General features: G+C 39.6%; 1 protein-coding gene across 2 annotated transcripts in view; it reads right to left on the bottom strand.

Annotated features, from left to right (window-relative positions):
- The window catches only part of MCTP1 (multiple C2 and transmembrane domain containing 1), an 857,273-nt gene that overhangs the window by 233,357 nt on the left and 609,454 nt on the right, over positions 1-14,462 (bottom strand). The window lies entirely within an intron of this gene.

The raw sequence follows: 14,462 nt of genomic DNA, 5'->3' as shown, positions 1-14,462 counted from the left end.
GCATGGAGGGCACAAAGGCTGAAGACTGTTCTTGTCCTAATGTTTAACAATACCCTGCCAGTCAAGAAAAAAAAAAGAAGGACAAAATCATCCTTTGTGACTGGGCCACTGCTCCCACTGTCATTTTTCATGCTGGAGAGCTGAGGATTGCATTCCTTCAGAAAAGTGAAAATGTTATCCTGTGGCCTGATAATGACAAATCATCCTCGTTCTACTCAGCAGTCGACTTTAATATCAGAGAATATTCCTCTGTAGGAAAGGAAAAAGCTTAGGCAGACAAGGAAATTTACATGGGCCTGAACAGCATCCCTCACAGAAGGAATTAAATGTGACCTTATTCCTAAAGGACGTTTGCTAGAGAGTAGTAACAAAAGCTTTATCCGTGTGCCTAGTAAAAAGATATATACACTAAACAACATAAAATACAAAAAGTACAATAGAAAGTGCAAATAAATAAACACACAAAACAAATAGTTGGATATCAGAGCTCATTTAGCTTTTTGTACCCCAATCCCTAATCTTTAACTCAAAGGTGATGCCTAACATAAGGATATGTAAACATTTGCGCACATTTAAAAAAAAAAAATAAAACAACATATTAGATGAATTCAGAATGTTTTAAAATTGTTTTTTATTCATTTAATATTTTCTTTTACTTTTTGAGATACAGCTTCTTTGTATCCTGGATACTATCTTGCGCTGAAACCCGAATCCTTCAGGTCAACGGGACTGGCAGCTTTGGTGACAGCGGGTCCTGCGTGTCTCTGACCAGCAGGATCCACCTGTTATCGATCACATCTGGATTCTGAGTATCATAGACATGCAGGACCCGCTATCAACGAAGCCATCAATCCTGACGGATTCGGGTTTCAGAGCAAGATTTAGCTTCCATGTATCAAGGACACATAGAAGCTGTATCTCAAAAAGTAAAAAAATAAAATAAAAAACAAATAAAATGTTGTCTAAAATCTCCTAATACATTGTATATATATATATATCAATCTATCTATCCATCTAAAAATATCAAAAATATTTTTCTCGTATGATATCCATGTTTATCTATCTATCTATCCATCTACTCTATCTCTCTAGAATGACATCTAAAAAATATTATTATATTAGAAATATAACATACCACTCCATTTACATGTCACATGGTGCCTCCATATAGTGTCTTCTAGGGAAGAGTAACTCCAAGATATAGCATGCATTGGAGCATGGCAAGAATTTTTTCCCCATGGATCATACAGACTTTATAACCAGACAAACCCTTGTGTGCCTCTGTATAAGATTGGGGTCTTGATACTGTTGAGGGTTTGCTACAATGTACCTAGTCAAGGCAATGATCATTGAACTAACCAGCTCAAGGCTGACACTTCTAGCCTACACTTGGTACATTGTAGCAAGCTCTCAGGACAGGTGAAAAATGTATGCTGCTGACCCACAGAGGATTGCAAAGAATGGATATAACTGTAGCAAAAGTCTGTCATAAAAAGGTATAGGTCATCAGTATATGATCGATGCTTGTCCGACACCCAGATCCCGCACCGATCCGGCACTCCGGCTGCCTCCGGGAGCCGGATGATGTTGCCGGAATCAGTTGGGTCCTGTCAAAGCATAGCGGCCGTTCGGTGGTCTGGATGTTGGACACGCACCGATCATATACTGATGACCTCTTCGGTGGATAGGTCATCAGTTTTGAGAAAGTGGACAACCCCTTTAAGCATGTTTCTAAAGATCTATAGGGAAACCACAATACTGGAGTATTGTATTCCAAATATCCCGTGGTATAGAAATACAAATAAAATAATTTATTTCTATTTGTAGATCTCTGCATTGGCGCTGCTGCAGTCATCCAGAATTGAATAACGCATGGTAGATAAGCTTTAGCACTACTTTCAACCCCCATTTTTCCCAGTTTGCTGTAAATTTCTTAAATATCAATACACTAATAAAGTTAATCAGTCAATATGTGCCAGTTTGGGGTGGCAGCAATGTTACTAAGATCACTTTCCTGCTTGGCAAATTCAAAAGCCCTGGGTCTGCCTCTATGATAAGAGATAGCTTGTAATGGCAGACTGACGTAAATGTGTCTGTAGGAGAAGGTAGGACAAGCTTAAGCATTTTACATTTCTTGATCAGAAAGGGGAGTTATGTAAAATCGCTGCCACAACTAAATTGAGCATTTTTACTTATTACACGGTCTTAGTGAATTGCTTATTGTTTCTAATGCTTTTATCCTTGTTGCACTCCATGTACCTGCCTCCTGCTTGGCAGTGGGCAATTTTTGACAATAGTGAATCAGTGGGCTTGGGTTTGAAAGCTAATGCAATAAAGCAAAACTGAAGTGTAAAGCAGGGAAAAGGACAGAGGCAAAGAGGAAGAGAAGGGCTTGATTCACACCATCACATTTCCTCTCATTTTCATCTAACATAGACTTTCATTATCCAAACAAATGCCAAAAGAGTGTCCTTTAAGCATACATTTGACTAGTATACGTTGGGATACTATTGCCTAAATTGTATTTAAAAGTATAGTTAACTATGCTTTTTAATACAAGTGTATGCAAAAAAAAAACGTTTACTACATGGTGTATGTTTTTTATTTTAGTGGTAGTCATAAGCAGATGTATGCAACCATATAGGCAGGCAGTATAGGTATATGTATAGGCTTACAGTTGCATGTCTGGAGCATGCATTCAGGGGACATACTTCAGAAACATGGGGCAGATTTACATAAACTTAGACCAGGCAGTCAGAAGATGCACCAAATTTATCAAAGCTCATGCTTTATGATCAATTTTGCGCATCTTAGACATGTTTGACACTTTTTTCTTCCGTATACCACCTCTTGATTGGCTCAGTTTGCTTCATTTTATTGCGCCAAAATTTCGGTGCATTTTTCGACCTGCTCCCTTTTCAATAAGGGCATGACCACACGTGGCGGATTTCCTCCGCAACTGTCCGCATCAATGCCGCACAGAATCTGCGTTGCAGATTCTGCTGCGGATCTGCACGAAATGTGCAGTACATTGATGCGGACTAGCTGCTGCGGACTGCGGGAAAAGTGCTTCCCTTCTCCCTATCAGTGCAGGATAGAGAGAAGGGACAGCACTTTCCCTTGTGAAAGTAAACGATTTTCATACTTACCGGCCGTTGTCTTGGTGACGCGTCCCTCTTTCGGCATCCAGCCCGACCTCCCTGGATGACGCGCCAGTCCATGTGACCGCTGCAGCCTGTGATTGGCCTGTGATTGGCTGCAGCCGTCACTTAGACTGAAACGTCATCCTGGGAGGCCGGACTGGAGACAGACGCAGGGAGTTCTCGGTAAGTATGAACTTATCTATTTTTTTACAGATACATGTATATTGAGATCGGTAGTCACTGTCCCGGGTGCAGAAACAGTTACTGCCGATCGCTTAACTCTTTCAGCACCCTGGACAGTGACTATTTACTGACGTCTCCTAGCAACGCTCCCGTCATTACGGGAGCCCCATTGACTTCCTCAGTCTGGCTGTAGACCTAGAAATACATAGGTCCAGCCAGAATGAAGAAATGTCATGGTAGTAAAACCAATACGCTCCGCAGCACACATAAGATCTGCGGACTTCATTGCGGAATTTTGACTCTCCATTGAAGTCAATGGAGAAATTCCGCCATGAGTCCGCCACTGCTCCGCAACAGACAGAGCATGCTGCGGACACCAAATTCCGCTCCGCAGCCTATGCTCCGCAGCGGAATTTTACGCCTCGTCTAAACGAACACTTCTAAATTAAAGTGTAAGTCAATGGACAAACGGCTCCGCTGCGGATTAACGCTGCGGAGTGTCCGCAGCGGAATTTAAGTGAAATTCCGCCACGTGTGAACCCAGCCTAAGTCACACACCTTTTCTTGACACTTTTGAAAAGTGTCTAGAAAGGCGCAAACATAAGTTCTTTTTGCCGCAAATGCATAAAAAATTTGTCTAAATTGATTTGCGCCAAAAAAAGAGCACAACTTAGGCCAGAATTTTAGCGCAACTTCAATAGTAAATCTGCCCCATTGTGTTAACTTACACAGAGCATTGTGTTATTGATCATAGCTCTACTGTAATTGAAGGAACATTGAAAAAATAAATAACAAATAAGCTACCTAAGGGTAATGACTAATTGCTAATGTTTCCTATTACAACTGTATGTCCTCTTTAACCCCTTAATGTAAGGGCGTAGCTGGGTGGGGGGGGCAAGCGGGGCAGGTGCCCCGGGCGCATCTTAGAGGGTGGCGCTGTCTATAGGACACAGGTACAATTAGAAGCAATGAATGGCCGGGTACGTTCCGTGCCCGGCCATTCAGCGCCTTTCTACGAATGAAGCGGAGCGATACTTTGCGCCGCATGCGTCGTTGAAAGGCGCTGATTGACAGGGAAGCGTTCAACCCCAGGAGACCTGCGCAGAAGAGAGCAGGTCTCCATTGCTGTCGGACGGCGTGGGAACGGGATTAAGGTGAGTTTGAATAGTTTGTTATTTTATCGTAATAAAAAAGTGTGCCATTATCTACGGGGGTGGCTTTATCTACGGGGGGGCTTTAACTACAGGAGGCTTTATCTACGGGGGGCTTTATCTATGGGGGGGCTTTAACTACCAGGGGGCTTTATCTACGTGGGGGGGGGCTTTATCTATGGGGGGGCTTTATCTATGGAGGGGGCTTTATCTACCAGGGGGGGCTTTTTCTACAGGGGGGGGCTATATACTGGGGTGGGCTATATGTGGAGCACTATATACAGGGGTGGGCTATTTATACAGGGGGGCTATATACTGGGGTGGGCTATCTGTGGAGCACTATATACAGGGGTAGTTTATATCTACAGGGAGGCTATATACAGGGTTGGGCTATATGTAGAGCACTATATACTGGGGTGGGCTATATCTACAGGGGGGTTATATACAGGGGTGGGCTATCTGTGGAGCACTATAGAAGGAGCTATATGTGGGGCACTATATACAGGGGTGGGCTATATGGGGGCACTATCTACAGGGGGCTCTATGGCAAGCACTATCTACAGGGGGCACAGTGTGTGTGGTACACGGTGTATGGTGCTATTATAATTAGAGGTGCAGTGTATGGCGCTATTATAATTAGGGGCGTAGTGTGTGTGGTATAATGAGAACTTTATCTTTGTTTATAGGTGTAGAAATTTTTGAAAAGTGAGAAACTGAAGACATCTGAGCGGCAAACTGCAGAAATGGGCTGTGACCAGGAGAAGTCATCATAGAGGTCTGGACCGGATGGAGAAAAAGAACTAGAATCTGAGACGTCACCGGGGAGTCACTGTATGATCTGCAGCGACATGATGGGTGGTATGATTATGATATGATTTATTTTTTTGTGAAACAGCATCTCCCAGCATATCCTTAACATTGTTCGGGCCATGCTGGGAGCTGGAAACAATTTAGTGCAAACTTTTATGTCAGGGGTTGCACTAAATTGAGCTGTATTTGTGCTGGTGCAGTATATATGTACTGAGCTTGGTTCTGGGGCTGTATTTATGTACTGAGCTTGGTTCTGGTGTTGTGTATAGAACTATATTGCTTGTAAAATGTACAAATGTTTTTATGCTTGAGTTACATAAAAAGAAATGTGGAAAAGAAATGACACGTCGATTGGTAGAGAAAACAAACATGGCGAGGGGGAAGGAGATGTCGGGAAAGAGGTTGGGGGGGGCGCCAAACTGAATCTTTGCATCGGGTGCTGAAAAACCTAGCTACGCCTCTGCCTTTATGACATACCATGTACATGTACGTGATGCCCGTTTAACCTCTTAGATGCTGCAGTCAATTGCGACCGCGGAATTTAAAGCATTAAAATGGGGGGGGGGGGTCCTCTGTCGTGCCATGGTTCGTTGTTCTGCTCCTCTGACACAGCAGAGCAACAAAAACAACCAACGCAGATGTGAATAGGCCCTTAGCAATTTACTATATATTGGTGGAAAAAGAAGCCCAATAGTGGAGCTACAATGTATAGATGCTCCTTGATGCTTGTAAGCCTGTATATTGAATTCATTGTAAATAAGAGGCTGCTGAAGCACAGAAAAATGTTCATGTTTTTATATTGAGCCTGGAGTGTTCATGTTGAGCCTGCTTTGTCCATCAAAATGTTAAAAGATTTGAGAATAGCATAAGGACTATCACTGCTACTTAAAATATAGCTGATCGTATGCAAATCCAAACATTACACTTTACTGTTTCCCGTTATGGTTTGCATCTTATAAATGCAAACAAACCTTCAGGCTTCACTGTCACTCTGACATAAGTGTCAGAACAAAGCACGGAGCCGATTATTTTGTTCCTGTTGGAAAAATAAGTGTCTACTACTTTACAAACTTCTCTGCACTCTTCAGCAGGCAATGTTAATTCAATACAAATATGCAAGCTTCTTACATGGAGAGATACTCAACACCTGTCTGTACTATAGAGCTACTTAAGTCTTAAACTCTGATACGGCAACCTACACTATTTCATGCATCAAACCTACTTATCTGGTTTCAGGTACTAACAAAGTCTGTCAGTCAAAGAAAACAAACACCATTTCAGATCCAGTAGCGCTTCCAGGTCTTAACGTAGTTAAACAGCAGAATGCCAACAACGTTGAATGTTCCTAATATCAAAATGTTATCCAGTTACATGTTTAATACAGTCATATTCTTCCCGATTTGCTCAATAAAATAAAATGTATTTCATTCCCATCCAACAAAAACAGTTCTAATATTGTATTAGAAAAACCTTATTGATAGTGTAGCAAGGATTTTAAGGTCTAAACATAGAAATTCACGTACTAGAGCATCAGGGTACAGATCAGAGACTGATGCCCCTTTAACCAGGTATTTGAGATTGCCTGGTTAAAGGGACATTCTGGTTTCAGCAAATAAAGCTTAGTGCAGACTTTTTCTACTAGCGCCTCAACAGCGGAAACATGGTGCCATCTGGACCTCATCACCAATGGTTGAAGTCCATGACAAAATTAAACAGAATTTATTTAATAATAAAACATATTTAATTTGTCTCCTGAATCCAGTTAGAACATTGAAATATACACAATAGGAGTCAGTGATTTTTCAGAACCAGAGATTAATGCAGCCATAAAAAAAACCTGTGGAGCACAAGAGATCAGCATATATTCCCTCATGTCAAAGTTCCCTTCCCAATCATGCCTTACTAAGAACTGTAGTCGTGAGCAGCACATGACTAGGGCTGATGGTTCCTACTCAACGACTGCAAGCCGAGTGCTCGAAAAGCAAGCGGAATTGACACAGAGTATAGTATAACATATATATATATATATATATATATATATATATATATATATATACAGGGTGGGCCATTTATATGGATACACCTAAATAAAATGGGAATGGTTGGTGATATTAACTTCCTGTTTGTGGCACATTAGTATATGGGAGGGGGGAAACTTTTCAAGCTGGGTGGTGACCATGGCGGCCATTTTGAAGTCGGCCATTTTGTATCCAACTTTAGTTTTTTCAATGGGAAGAGGGTCATGTGACACATCAAACTTATCAAGAATTTCACAAGAAAAACAATGGTATGCTTGGTGTTAATGTTACTTTATTCTTTCATGAGTTATTTACAAGTTTCTGACCACTTATAAAATGTGTTCAAAGTGCTGCCCATTGTGATGGATTGTCAATGCAACCCTCTTCTCCCACTCTTTACACACTGACACAGTTGAATGGCCCCCTAGGTCTCCCGATCTGACCCCCTTAGACTTTTATCTTTGGGGTCATCTGAAGGCAATTGTCTATGCTGTGAAGATACGAGATGTGCAGCAACTGAAACTACGGATATTGGAAGCCTGTGCTAGCATTTCTTCTGCGGTGTTGCTATCAGTGTGTGAAGAGTGGGAGAAGAAGGTTGCATTGACAATCCAACACAATGGGCAGCACTTTGAACACATTTTATAAGTGGTCAGAAACTTGTAAATAACTCATGAAAGAATAAAGTAACGTTAAAACCAAGCACACCATTGTTTTTCTTGTGAAATTCTGGATAGGTTTGATGTTTCACATGACCCTCTTCCCATTGAAAAAACTAAAGGTGGATACAAAATGGCCAACTTCAAAATGGCCGCCATGGTCAACACCCAGCTTGAAAAGTTTCCCCCCTCCCATATACTAATGTGCCACAAACAGGAAGTTAATATCACCAACCATTCCCATTTTATTTAGGTGTATCCATATAAATGGCCCACCCTGTATATGGGATCAGGTCTGCTTGCTTGCACCCACTTCTGGTCCCTAAAGTATTTAAAGTAAGCTAGGTAAATATGGCTTATAAAGGTCCAAAAACTGACCAGGATTGAAAATGTTTGTCTCTGCCATTAGATGTAGCAAAGCTGAAATTGTCATTGCACCCTTTGGGCTACATCACTTGTGCATTGTAATATTATTCCCGCATGTAAAATTTTCATAACCTGAATAACATATTTAGCTGCGCTACACCTAAAAAAATAAAAAAATATTTTCACTACTGACCAATCACACAGCATACGTTATCTCATTTTGTACAATTCTCCTTACCTTTTCTTATCCAGTGTACTTTAGTGTATACAGATGTAGCAATCTTTAACTTGACTCTCAACGGTGTGGCAAGAAACTTTAACTTGACTTTTTCAATGGCTTTTGTTGTGCGATATCACATTGTTGCAAGTTATCAGAATCAAGTTAAATTTTTCTATATTTATTTATATATATATTTATTTATTCAAAATGTAATGTTTATATAGGAGCAAATATATTATAATATGACCTGTCATCATGGGTGCTTTTGAGCCTCTGGGTCGCTCCCTCTGCGGAAGCGGTGTTGCAGTGGCGGTCGCCGCCATGCGGTGCTGCAACCAGTAAAGTAGGGACCCAATTTAAAGACATTGCCGTGAAGTGGCATGTGGGCTTATACAATTTGATCGAAATGTTAACAAAGAACCTCATGTTCGTGTTTATAAATTTTTGCCTAGCAGCTATAGATCAAAGTATAAGAAGTGGATGTGCGGTCCATGTCTAGTTCTACAATACTGAAAATATATATTATAATCACACCCAACAGGACTATTGTTATAGGATTATATGGCACAAATGTTTACGCTAATGATCTATTCATATGCAATGCTTGCGAGAACAAACTTTCCCTTGAAAACCATTTTAAAATGTTGTCAACTATAGAGAAAGCGTGGAGAAGACGGTGAAGTCTAACGAGAGAGGGGAAAGTGATTTTCAGTAAGGTAATAACTCTGATACAATTAGAGTTAGAGAGAGAATGAAATACTTGAGTTGCTGTGTTTAATAGCTATGCTCCAGTAAGCATTTCAGCGGTGTCATATCACTCGCTAGCTACGAGATGTCTGAAAAGGAAGATGACTGGTTTGAAAACTCGTACCTAAAAGCTTGAGATATCACACTGAGTAATCTTCTTTTACTTTTCTCATGAGAGATGTTGCTTTCCATGTGAAACAAATACCTATGCTTAGATAGAGCAGAAAGTAGGGGGGGGGGTGGATTTTAACACATGTCAAAAACAGTGTAAACATGATACTCCAAATGTACAGCTACCGAGCTAGCAATGTGTGCAGAAACCAACAATAACCGTATGTTACTCTTTGGAAAGGTATGCTTCCGTCTCTTATTATTTGTTGCTGGCTTACATTACTATGTATATAGATATATAATAAAAGACCAATTATACAAATATAATAATGAATAATTAGAATTTATACACACACCTCAACTTGGATGAGCTGGTAACCATGAACTTGGTAATAAAACCCAGAGAATCCCTACTATTAAAATAATTTTTTGCACCTGCAGCCAACATAATCTACATCCATATAAAATATAGGATGCTTTTCTTATATTCCTCACTTCTATGAGGTCAAACTTTAGTGACAAAAGTTTAGCCATCTTCTGTAGTTGCCCTATCATGTGATAGCACAGAACTGCCAAGCAGTATGTATCCTGTGAACCCGTCAGCTCTTCTGACATGTCTGCTTTAGTACACTTGTATTCCATGTGAAATAACAATGCTGGAGCACCTTTCCTTAGAATTTAACGTTGTGCTGTTCCTCAGTTATTCCTCTTTGAAATATATAAATAATTTGAAAACAAGGCATTACCATTGCCCTTGTTAATAGGGTGTGTCAGTATTTAGGGACATTGGCAATGGAAATAGTAACAACAGTTGTCAATTTATTCATACATTTCCAGTTGGAGTATCAGCGTTATAGCAGAATACAGCGTTCTAAGAAAAGATTAGAATTGTTCCCAGAATTGTTCATTTATGAGGAATGCAAGTATTTATTAAAACAGACATGTCAGGTGAGCTGAGATGTTTTCTTGAAGCATCTGTGGTGTAGCAATGTTGAGAACATACTCCAAGTAGTATCTAAGTATAGACCTACATCTAGGGATCTAAAATGTGCCATATTATAGATAATATGGGTCTATATAGCTAGTTGTTACTGTATATAAATGTATAAGCTAATAATAAAGGGTGTTTTCCTGCTGTCCATTATAAAACCTCAGGTAACACACTGAGATATCATGACCAGTAATAGCATGATTCAGCAAATACATCATCTCACAGGTTCCATATGACAAACTGACACCTGCTGCATCTTATACAAAACACATCTGTCCCCTACTTCTTGCTAATGTAGATTTGGTACGTTTGCAGGAAGTAGGGGACAGATGGAAGGGAGTATGGCTGCAGGATAAGACTACACAGTTTGTTTGTAGTCTGTTACCATGGAGACAGAAAGGTCTGCATAGGAGCTGTGGAAACGAAATAGTGGGATATTTTTAATTAAGTCTTCTTGCAATGTTGCGTCATATTTTATTTTAGGTGCATTGCAAAAAAAAATGGTTGCAAAGGCAGAGAGAACCTTCTAGTCAGAAATAATTTTGTTACCATAGATACAGAGATCATCGGCACTAGCCCTCATTATCTATCACAAGCCAAATTATCTGGATGGTAGTCGATATGGTTGATCTCTTCCAGTTTGATCATAAGTGTTTTATCTTGTCTCTTCACCCATGGATCTAGCATTTGCTAACATAGCCTAGGAGGATTTTATATTCCATTTGGGTCTTACTATGCCCCCCACATGCTCAAATGCCCAATGGGTCAATATAGCAATGGCAGTATTGACCACTGATTGCAGAATAAATTGTTAAGAAGTAAAATAAGATTAGCAAGTTCCTCTTCAACTGTTGGAAAAGAAATAAGAAAAAAATAAGCAAGAGATAATAACTCTGCAACGTCTATCTGCGTGTTAGCTAACTGACAATTAAGAAAAGATCCAACAAAAAGTAGCACTATCACACTTCAAACACTTGTTAAACAAAACAATAAAAATAATTCTTTATCTGACTCCAGAGTATGACTCCCTTGTTGTCTCACTAGTTCACAAAACAACCTGTGCAGAATGAAATAGCCATCATTTTAGGGACAATAGAGTCCCACTAGGGCTCTCACGGCATAATAGTTTCCTATCATTAACTTTGCTGTACTTCCAGACAATAAAAAAAGAAAAAAAATCCAATTCTGTAAGCTTGCAAGAACATACTTTACTATAGGCCATTTTATTAGAACATATTTACAGATATAATCAGTTTTAGCATGCCCAAGAGAAAACACCAACCCACCCCAATTTTAATATTTTCAAAGAACCATTTCTCTGCAAAGTACACAAGGGTGCCCTGCATGGAAGGCCACCGCAACACTGGTTATTATGTGAAACACAATTGGGTGTACTTACAATGTGAAATTAAATGTAAGCCTTCCATTGTGTTCTACTACCCATATACAAATACAAGAAAATAAATACTCTAGTGCTTTAATAGGGGTACAGAGTCTACAACAAAATACTCATAAACTGCATATGGCTACATACACCATTGACATTGTTTTGCATGCAGTAACTTCTATCTTGGATTATGTCACGTACTTGAACTACATTGCCCAGCATAGCTAGTGGCCAGATGGTTCACCGGGGAGCTACTATGACTACAATGTCTCCTTACAGTCTGGTTCTTTCATGTAGAGCCCCTTTTTGTGGAAGGGGAAACTCTCTCACTCAGGTGCTTTCACCGCAGAGACATACGGAGAAGTGGTGGCAAAGGATCGAGCATACAGGTAATATATACTCCATCAAGTACGGTAGCTCGATCAGACACTTGAAGTCCTGTCCTAAATGGCAGTCAAGCATACGTTAGGTGTTTTATAAAAACTGGAATACCACTTTACTGTATATATCTGCAGCATCTGCCGGGATGAGAGGGACCTATGTAGCAAATTGTTCTCTGTATAGATGTATACAAATTAGTTGGTTTTTTTTTAAATATAGGAATGACCATACTGATTGATCCTCTTTGATATTATTATGGGAATGAAGCATAGTATATTAATAAAACTGGTTTCTTGTTCTTTGGAGCATAGTGTAAAAAGATCTCATAGATTGTAAATTAGTTGGTGTGGAACTTGGTCCTATTAGGCAACCCATACAGTATGCACCTTAAATGTCCACATGCCAGCAAAACATATAGGCTCAAACTAAGAGAATACAATACATATTATACACTTATTTCCAAAGAAATAATGTTTAGCTTATAATGATTTTCTTTCAATTATGGGATTTCATATCTTTAATATAATAGATACAGATTTAAGTTTTTTGTTGAATATCATTTTGTTTGCAGTGCAGCAATGTGGTATCTGGGCCTGCCGGCAGGTTATGTGCAGTCATTTCTAAAAGTCTTTACCAGTGATTTCCCTCCTTTATACCAGTGCTTCTCAATCTGTAAAGAGGCGCAGTGATGGAAAGCTGTACAGGTCTTTGCACCAACCTCTGGCTTAGTAACAAAATTGGCTCCTGTTGTGCTCATCTTAATGTTATGTTAAGTTCAGGAGACACATGAATGTAAAATTGAGCAGTATTTTTAGTTTTTTGGTAATGAGGCTCAGGCATTACCATGACTTGGCTGGTAAGGCCCCAGTAGAAAATGTTTGAGAAGACTCTGGTGTTCCTTGAAATCTGGTCATATGTTCCTCAGCAGCAAGAGATGTCACTTTTGCAGTAGGCAAACTAATTTCAGCCTCGGGGCAGTCAACATAGTAAACCTAATCTCTGCAGGAATATATCACTGGCCAATAAATAGAATGCTTTATCTGGTCAACATAGTAAACCTAATCTCTGCAGGAATATATCTCTGGCTAATAAATAGAATGCTTTATCTGGTCAACATAGTAAACCTAATCTCTGCAGGAATATATCACTGGCCAATAAATAGAATGCTTTATCTGGTCAACATAGTAAACCTAATCTCTGCAGGAATATATCTCTGGCTAATAAATAGAATGCTTTATCTGGTCAACATAGTAAACCTAATCTCTGCAGGAATGTATCTCTGGCTAATAAATAGAATGCTTTATCTGGTCAACATAGTAAACCTAATCTCTGCAGGAATATATCACTGGCCAATAAATAGAATGCTTTATCTGGTCAACATAGTAAACCTAATCTCTGCAGGAATATATCACTGGCCAATAAATAGAATGCTTTATCTGGTCAACATAGTAAACCTAATCTCTGCAGGAATATATCACTGGCCAATAAATAGAATGCTTTATCTGGTCAACATAGTAAACCTAATCTCTGCAGGAATATATCACTGGCCAATAAATAGAATGCTTTATCTGGTCAACATAGTAAACCTAATCTCTGCAGGAATATATCTCTGGCTAATAAATAGAATGCTTTATCTGGTCAACATAGTAAACCTAATCTCTGCAGGAATATATCTCTGGCCAATAAATAGAATGCTTTATCTGGTCAACATAGTAAACCTAATCTCTGCAGGAATGTATCTCTGGACAATAAATAGAATGCTTTATCTGGCTCTACACCATACCTCCTAGAAGAAGGAATTAAAGTAGGGGTTCCCTGGAAGTATAAATATTTTCAGGGGTCCCCACGATGAAAGTGTTGGGAATCACTAACACAGGGGGAGCCCTTTACATTTTATTTCTATTCCATGCCATGACAATAAAACTACTTTTTCGCCTATTTCAAAGAAGTCAGGTAAAGCATTCCAGCTTTACGTTCTGGCCAAGATTTATTGATTGAATCAACAATGTCCTTGAGCAGGCTAGGAGACAGTGACAGCTCTTGCCTCGATTGTCTTCTGCAGAAGTCCCTGGCCAAGTTTCATGAAGGTTTTTGTGATCAGGAAACACTCTTCTAAACTTTGCTTATGGGACACAGTATATAGATTGTTGTAAAACAGTCTACAGACTCCTGATGGGCAGCAAGGAATGGGGTATTCATATTCTTCCCTACTCTGATCGTAAAGCTAGTATAACATAACTTCCATTTATGCAATTCTCTAATATTTTAGTCAAACTATAGGGAGATAAGCAAACT

This window comes from Rhinoderma darwinii, chromosome 1, assembly GCF_050947455.1.
Source record: "Rhinoderma darwinii isolate aRhiDar2 chromosome 1, aRhiDar2.hap1, whole genome shotgun sequence".
In the NCBI taxonomy this organism is placed as follows: domain Eukaryota; kingdom Metazoa; phylum Chordata; class Amphibia; order Anura; family Rhinodermatidae; genus Rhinoderma; species Rhinoderma darwinii.
The sequence above is the reverse complement of the archived record's forward strand: the minus strand, read 5'-3'. Positions and strand labels throughout refer to the sequence as shown.